Source organism: Filicampus tigris, chromosome 7 (genome assembly GCF_054856515.1).
Source record: "Filicampus tigris isolate MCC_2025a chromosome 7, RoL_Ftig_1.0, whole genome shotgun sequence".
In the NCBI taxonomy this organism is placed as follows: Eukaryota; Metazoa; Chordata; class Actinopteri; order Syngnathiformes; family Syngnathidae; genus Filicampus; species Filicampus tigris.
The window spans coordinates 11,458,817-11,467,500 of record NC_141223.1 but is presented as its reverse complement, the minus strand read 5'-3'; the positions used below and the strand labels follow the sequence as shown (position 1 = coordinate 11,467,500).

At 41.7% G+C, this 8,684-nt stretch overlaps 1 long non-coding RNA gene across 1 annotated transcript in view; it reads right to left on the bottom strand.

Moving 5' to 3' along the window:
- Nucleotides 1-469: 469 nt before the first annotated feature.
- LOC147144786 (uncharacterized) overlaps nucleotides 470-8,684 on the bottom strand; it is a 52,389-nt gene continuing 44,174 nt past the window's right edge. Inside the window, exons 6-7 of the long non-coding RNA XR_015087348.1 lie at nucleotides 5,952-6,083; nucleotides 470-611 (exon numbers count right to left, since the gene is read on the bottom strand). This is a non-coding gene — a long non-coding RNA (uncharacterized LOC147144786). The remainder of the gene's footprint in view (nucleotides 612-5,951; nucleotides 6,084-8,684) is intronic.

Below are 8,684 nucleotides of genomic sequence, written 5' to 3'. Positions count from 1 at the left end.
AGCTGACCTCTGCTCACTTTGCAGCCAAAAGGAGGGGAGAGTCACTGTCGCAAGGACGGACTTTTACGTAGTTTGACTTTAAAAAGTTGCTTGACGGCTCATTAGAGAAATCCCAAATAATTGGCGCACTTTGCAAAGCCAAATTCAAATATTAGTTGTACGTCTTTGGTGTATCGTTCAACAGTTGTATTTTACAGGAAAAGAATCGTCTTCAAGGATCCAAGAAAGCTATCAGACCAGTCTTTGAATCAAAATATGCTTTCAATTTTTTTCCAACATTAATTCCAAGAACTTACTCAAGTAAGCTTTGTAGAAAATTGCAGTTGAAAAATGCGATTAATCATGATTAATTATGGGAAATTTTGCGATTCATTCATTTTTTTAAAAAAAGTATGTATTTACATACACATATACATATACATAGTTAAAAAAACAAACAAGTAATGATGAAAAAAGAAATAAAATGAAAAGTACACAAACTGTCACAGAGAAGGAATAAAAGCAGCAAGAAATATTCTCGTCATAAAAGTGATGTGTACACTGTGCTCAAGAACGCATCTGCTCGAATCGAGGTCGCTGGAGTGGATGGAATCTCTGCTTAGCAGTTTCACCTGCACATACGCACAAGCACTGTCATAGGTTACACACACACTAACTCAGGTGGACGCACACACTCACTCACACACGCACACACACTCATGCAGACTCACAAACTCTCACAAACAAGGGCACACACAAAAATATCTACACACATCGATTAAGTTCCAGCTGAATTTGGCATCTATGCTGCACACACATGTACACACACACACACACACCCACACACACACACACACACACACACACACACACGCACGCATCCATGAAGCTGTCAGCAAGCCATCCTGTAAACAAGATTTCCATAAACCGTTTGCGCACCTCCAGAGGACAGCATTCCCAACTTTTCTGCCACTCGAAACCCATCTCATCACGTATGGCATAGTCACTCCTACTAAAAACCTCGTCACACTTCAAACGCTAACGTTTCTCTTCCGACTCTCAAGCTCTTATTTGTGCGAGAGACCCCTCCAGGGGATATACAAAACTAAAAGTTTATACCGTATGATACACTCTGGTATTACAATTATATATTTCCATTGTTTTTCCTCCCAAGTGTTTTTTTTTTTTTGACAATAAAGAAAGGTTAAATGTAAAATGGTGCACCCCGTCTTCCCCACGAGGGTTAAAAATAGCTTGGGATTTGTCATGATCGTTAATTTTTATTTCATCTTGACATTTATTCTGTAAATTCAGTGAGTTTTAATTTGTTTTTGGAACAGGTTTGTTAGTTTATATAGATTTCTTTCCCAAAACATTTCATTTCAGTTCAGTTTTTATTAGTCGGCGTATTAGTAGTTGAGAGCAGGGCGGCGGAGCTGTGAGAGGGAGGACTGCACTGCGGTGGGAGTGGTCACGGTTGATTTCAGTCACGGCCAATCAAAGCGGCTACTTTCACTCCCTTTCGACGTATACACTCGGGTCTCGACATGGCGTAAACACATCTGTGCCATGAAGTGGGCAATTGGACACCACTAATTCTAGTTTAACCACTAACAGAGTAATTTACTGACCAGGAGCTGTGTCCCAATACTTATGACAGTCCCCAAAAAAAACAAAAAACGCAAAAAACCGCAACAGTTTGTTTGTGCGCTCCTTCAGATGTGGCACGAGGCAAGAATCGTAATCGCCAGCAGATAATCAGCATGGAGCCACTGGAAAATGTCAACATTGATAGACACTTTTTATCGTTGCAGTGTTGCCAGGATTGAGGTTGGGGGAGGGGGGTCAAGGGGGCTGCACTGTGTTTTGTCTGTGCATCCACATTGCTGACAATCCGCCAAAGCAGAAGTCGGTGACAAGACACAAGATATGTGCCGGAGCTCGTCTAATCCCAGAGGTGTGATTTCCTCCCCGGAACAGGATGAGCTTTGTGGGGAGATTGGGAGGCAGATGTGAGGTGAAGACAGAGACAAGTGATGTCTTCATGATCTCTCTCTTTTTTTCCAGGTTCCCCAGACCGTTCTTGTGCCACTGAGACGACGACAGAGCTCCATGAACAATCTGCCTGATCCGGCCTCTTCTCTGGGATCCATAAATCGCTCGGGCCTGCACGGGACAGCTGGAACGAGCCGGATGGACCCGTCCGAGGGGCTTCTGTTTCTCATGACAAACGCTGGACAAAGGGAAGAGAATTCATATCTGCTTCCCTTTTCTCCCAACTATGAGAGTCAATTACAGAGGATCCCCTCATAATACTTACGCCAATGGGACAAACCTATCATTTGTACCCCTGAATGCCACTAAAATTAAAACGTAGGCTATTTTTGAGAAAAAAAGTTCAGAATGTGACAATGTATTCAGAATTTTTAAAGAATAAAGTTGCAATGTTTATTTATGTCATAGGAAAAAGTCCAAGTCAATGCAGCCAAAGACCACTGAAGTGCACCATCGAGTGAGAAAATTATGTCGCCGATTCACACACATCGTCAAAGGAGAAGCAGATTGCCACGAAGAGAGGAAATGGGCGACAATAAAGGGGCATGTGGATATAATGACGTCGGGCCAAAACCTCATACGTCACATTTTGGGAAACTTCATATTTTAAAAAAAATACTAGATACTGTTGGTCATTCCACACACGTATGTGTTATTTTTTAGTAATTATTGACCAATTTAAAATGTTGAAAATGGCTTGCATTCTTTCACAATGCAATGCTAATGGTCGAGCAAACTTCCCAGTTTTGGGGTCACCTGAATAGTGACCCTTTTGGCCCGACACCAGTATATACTGTATGTATGTATATATATACTGTATGTATGTATATATATACTGTATGTATGTATATATATATATATATATATATATATATATATATATGCCTGCTAGAGAGAAAACTGCAGCTAGTAACCACGCAGAACAAGCAGCTTCTAAAGGGGAAAATACTTGCAACACAATCAATGGGTCTATTCAATGAAAATAATTGGAGGGTTATTAGCTAAATTACGTGGCTCTCCTAAAATATTGGAAAAGTGAGGCCAATACCTTTATTTTTGCTGCGGACTGAAAACACTTGGGTTCAACAGTTTCAGCATTTACTTCAAGGTATGTACATCTGGATAGGAGACACAACCTTTTATTAGAATCCACCCAGTTTTCATGTAGGCGAAAGTATTGAAAGCCGACTGTTTGTGGGTAAAATTGCGAACATTGGTCCATAGCCTTTGCTCACATTTTGAGAGCTGTAAAGGAAGACAGTAATAGAACTGGTGGTGACACTTGGCAGCAATTGCCTAAGGACAGAAAGGTTGTGAACATGAACAAAATACAGATGCAACACTACAAGATGCAAGCCACTCTTTGACAAGAAAATTTGGAGGCCAGGATAGACTTTGACAAAAAGCAGAGAGAGAAGCAACAAAAATTATGTGGGAAGGAAAGAAAAGAAATAATAATGTCATGGCTTGTGCTTGCAGGACCTCCTCTGGGATGGGCCCACTAATCTTGATTGATGTAACATGTGATAACAGCAGCAAAAAAAAAGTCAGAAATAGTCTGTCTGCCTATTTGAAGATGGATCATGCCAAAACACTGCCGAACCCCGCCCCCCCCCCCCCTCCCCACCCAGCCAAAGAATTTACAACGTTGAAGAATTTGGAATTTTTGAGACTATATGTTAATAAAAAGAGTTAAGTTAAAGACACCGTATTTGTCATTTTTTTGTGAAGGATGATACATAAAAGCAAAGATAATGGTGATAACCTCACATTCTCTAGCTTGACTTTTAAAGCCAACTGCTATACCATTAAAAAAAATAGGAGAGAGAGAAATGCTCCCTGTCAGAGAAGAAGAGTTACAGCCAAACTTGGCTCCTTCTCTTCCTTTGTGGTGAGTTTCATTTCATACTTTCATAGCAGTCTGACTGCAGATTTATAATTCGAGCTGTGCTTCTTCTGGGAATATGACTTGCGAAGGCTTTACAAAGTCTTTATTTGTTATGTACTGTAAATGGGCGCAGTCGCGCAGATGGTACTGGGGACGGGGCGACACGTCCCTGCCTCTTTCGAAACGATCCATCCCCCTCCCTCTCTCCCCCCTCAACTTTCGCTTGTAAAGTCGGCGCAGATCTACGGTGAAACAGAGGGCTTGTGTATGTCCCGGCGTTTATGTCGTGTTTCAACTACTGATGCATTAAAGTTAAACAAGAACGTCAGAATTTGCACCTTCAAGTCAGTCTTTCCTTTTCCTGAAGATAGACCTCCAATGCGGCAAGGCAGATGAATCTTATAAGTCCAACATAAATTTTATTTTAGTTTTTACTCACGTTAACGCGACATGTTTTCCTGTATGTTGGTAAGGCTGGGAAGCGCTGGGAGCACGCAACTCCTTTGTTGTGGTGTTGAAAGCTCTAAATTCCCACTCTCAGTGGAACTTGAACACAATAATAATAATAATAATAATAATAACAATAATTCAGTTGACGTTACACTTAAAAAAAATAGGTGTCTGCTCAACGTAATAATTTTCTCCACAAACATTTGTAGCCTATTTTATTCCTACTTAGCTAGATGGGTCTTGTGGCATGTACTCACCACTAGCTGAAATGAAATACAGAACTTTAAAAATACCCGTCACATCTGTTCTTTTTAATGCTGAGCTAACATGTCATTCTATACAGTGGGAGAGAAGTTCCTGTTGTTGCATGCTGAAATAAGAAGCAAAAATGAAGAAACAAAAAACAATAACAAGCATTTGAAAAAAACAAACATCTAAGTTTATATGCTATGGTTATGTTGCTTGTTGGGGACATGTGGCAGTTAGTCTAATCTTTTCATAATGTTGAATAGCTAGTCTCACAAAAAAGAGCGATAATCTACACTGTATTTGACTGCATTTGATACCGTAGACTGCATTTGATATTATAGATCACAACATTCTGTCGGATAAGATGGAAGACTGGGTTGGTCTTTCTGGAACAGTCCTTTACTGGTTTAGGTCCTATTTAGAAGGCCGGAGTTAATTTGTTACGATTGGCACAAATCTGTTACGAATCTGATTGTTTGGCCATGACCTGTGGTGTTCCCCAGGGTTCAGTTCTTGGTCCTCTTTTGTTCAAGTTGTATATGAGCCCCCTGGGTCAAATAATACAGAACTTAAACAGGAATTATCACAGCTATGCAGATGATACACAACATTATGTGTTCCGTGTCACCAGACGACTGTATCCCGATGGACTTACTGTGTCAGTGTCTGGAACAAATAAACACCTGGATGAGAGAGAATTTTCTACAATTAAAGGAAGACAAAATTGAAATTATTCTGTTTGGCAGTAAAGAGAAGAGGATCAAGTATTAGTAAACATCTTGAGACTCGGGCTCTTAAAACCACCGACCAAGTCCGTAGCCTTGGAGTGATAATAAACTCAGAGCTGACTTTCAACAGCCACATCAAAGCTGTCACCAAATCAGCTTTTCACCATTTGGAAAACATCAACAGAATTAAAAGTATTCTCTCCCAGAAAGACCAGAAGAAAGTCATCCATGCGTTCTTCTCTAGTAGACTGGATTACTGTAATGGCCTTTTAACAGAACTTTCCAAAAAGAGCATTAATCATATGACTCTGTCACTAGAAAGATAGGTACCCTTAAAACAGTATAGTGAAATTGAATATCTGAAATTCAATCTCAGATAACTCTAGAATGGAAGGCATATTATGAGACTAAAGTTCCAATTTTGTGCCATCTGAGTTTGAATTTTAATTTCTGTCTTTGAATTTTAATTTTGAACACAGATTTTTTCTGTCCTCTCAGGACGGCCGGATGAAATTCTCATGGACATTGACACACTTAATCTCCTCTTCGTTAATCCGCCTCACGGATATTAGGAGCAGCCTCTCCGGCCACCATCCCCTCACCTCTGACCCGCCATGTAATCCGCCTGCATCGTGGGCTCATTAAGATCAGGGGTGTTCACACCTCTCGCCATGTTGCCCGCAGCTGCCCGAGTCAGGAAAAGCTGGCGGCTTGACAGGGTCCTCTGATCTGGGCTGCAAAAAAAAAAAAAAAAAAAAAAAAGTCATAAATCAGCAAGAATAGGTGAGATGGTCTAAAGTGCTCATTAAAGGGGCTGGTAAGAACATGTGCAGAGAAGCACGGTGCCTAATAAGATGAGTCTGTCACACTTGGCCAATGACTGATGATGAGGAAAAGGGTGGATGGAGTGCTAATTAACGTTTAAGTGCGGCAGGGGTCATAAATGCTGTGCACTGCGCCAATAATGGACGCTGCAAGGCGGAAAAACCTGCCATGGATGTCATGTCCCAACAACCACAGCAACATAATTGAATGCATAGCATTAAAACAGGGGCAGTTTGACCAAGGACCACCTCATAATTCTGATACCAAGTAAACATATTTACCATGTGTACTCTTAATGCCATTGGAATTAAAAAAGTTGCCTATTGTTGAGTAAAAGAAAAAAATATATTTATAATATAATAATTGAGGATTAAGTTGTGTTTTCTCAAGGGTGTGCTTTGCAGGCCCCAAAAAGTGTCCAGGTAACAGAGGTCACCAACAAAAAAAATCCCCAAAACTTGGACCATCAAAACCTTAAGTACTGAAATTCTGGTTGTTGTTGTTTGTTTTTTTCCCCCTTAATCCCAGCCACGTATTTTGGAAAAAAGGACTTCACCAGACACAAAGGTGAATCCAAAGCTTCTTTTCACAGTGAGAGCCCGGATGAATGACTTAAACTGAAACGCAAGACAGAGAGCTGAAGAGCTGAAGAATACAGGTCTACTGAAGTAATGAAATCGCAAGTGCTTTTTTTCCAATCCTGGCCGGATGCTTTTTGTTGGACCCCAAAAGTAGACACGAACTAATGAAAGGAGGACTTCTGGTCACCTGAATAAAGATGAATCCAAAGCCTCTTTCACACAGACATCCTGGAAAACTGACTAAAACTGAAACTCAAGTCACAGAGCGGAATAATAGATGCCAACTGAAGTATTGAAATTCCAATTGTTTCTTTGAAATCCTGGTCACACATTTTGCAGACTCCAAAAAGTGAACAACATCCGGGGAAAAGAGGACTTCTAGTCACCACGCAGGTGAATCCAAAGTTTCTTTGACACAGAGGTGCAACAAAATAATGTTCAAAAGAAAATAGTAGTCAGATATCCCGAGGGATTGATGTTCTGCTGAGTTCTGTTTTGTCCAGGAGACATAAAACAGATGGAAGTCCATCACGCTGGCGCTCCTTTGCGAGGATTTTATCGCAAAATCGGGTGCCTGCGAGCCGATGAAAACCTTCCAGGCAAGGAGAAAGTTGGCCGTATGTCACTTGGTGGATGAAGAGCAGCCTGGCAGGGCCTCCAAGCACCACAGTATCAAGGTGTGTTCTCTTTCCATCACTCTTTCCAGCGCTTCCATCTCTACCTTGATTTAAAGAAGCCGCATGAACATTAACGCGTCTGACTGATTGAAATAATGAACGCTTCACTGTTGAAGGGCGTGTTTTGTGTGTGAGACTTGGCATGCTGGTACATATATCCTGCCTTGAAAGGAGTGCTGGCCATCAGAAGGGTGGCGCTCAAACAAAGGGTCAGGTTCCAAAAATGGGGCAGTTTCATGGCAGCGATGTAAACAGTCACTGTAAGACCGCTTTAGCCATTTCGCACCCTGAAGAAAGTTGCTTCTGTCAAAGGTGCAACAACGTCAGGGTCATTTTATTTTTGTTATCCCAAAAAGAGAGGAGGGGCCTAGACCTGCAGTCAAAAGGGATCAGCCCAAAAAAATCCCTATCAGTCGGGATTACAACTGTAATAGACAAAGGCAATTCTTAAACAGAAACACAAGTCACAGTGACGATTACATATCGACTGAATAAGAAAATCAGTTCCTTTTTGTTGACCCCAAAAAGTGTCCTGAGAAAAGAGACACCTATAAGAAAGCCTTTTTGACAAAGATCTAGATACAAAAGGACTTCTGGTGACTATGCTAAAGTTAAAGAAAAATAATAATACAACATCCTGTTTTTGACACACGACTCTTGTCGGGAATTGTCCAAAAACCTGAGCTAAAATGCAGGCAAATAACGCCAACGCGCGCTGACAAATATATCCTTTGTGTGTCTGTGTGTGTGTTATGCGCGCGTGTGTGCGTACGTGCGCGTGTGCGTGGACATGGCCTGAGAGAGAGCGTCTCGCTTTCCAAACCATGTGACCTCCACGCTGGGCCACGGACAAGCCAAGCGGGAGCCAGCAAAGCACATCTGTGCCTTATTTTGTTGCTGTTCAAATGTTGCGCTGGTATGCGCGGAGGGCAACAAACAAAGCACAGTTCTACCTTGTTTCCATATCCAGAACCCCCTTCCACTCCCCCACCTCCCTCACCCCACGCTTGGAGACCCACTCGGACACATGCGGCATTAGCGGGAATGCAAAGGTACAGATCTTATATATTGGAGCGGCATTCCAGTGGAGCCCCTGCAGGGTGGATGACAGGCTTTGACTTAAAAGCGAGGAGGCATGAAGGAGGGGGAGACATGGAGTCTGAAGAGGATATTAGAAAACTACTCCGGAGGAAAAAAGTCGCCCTTGGCAATCTTTTTGACTTTCGGAACGATTTAGTACCTTGGGATGAAA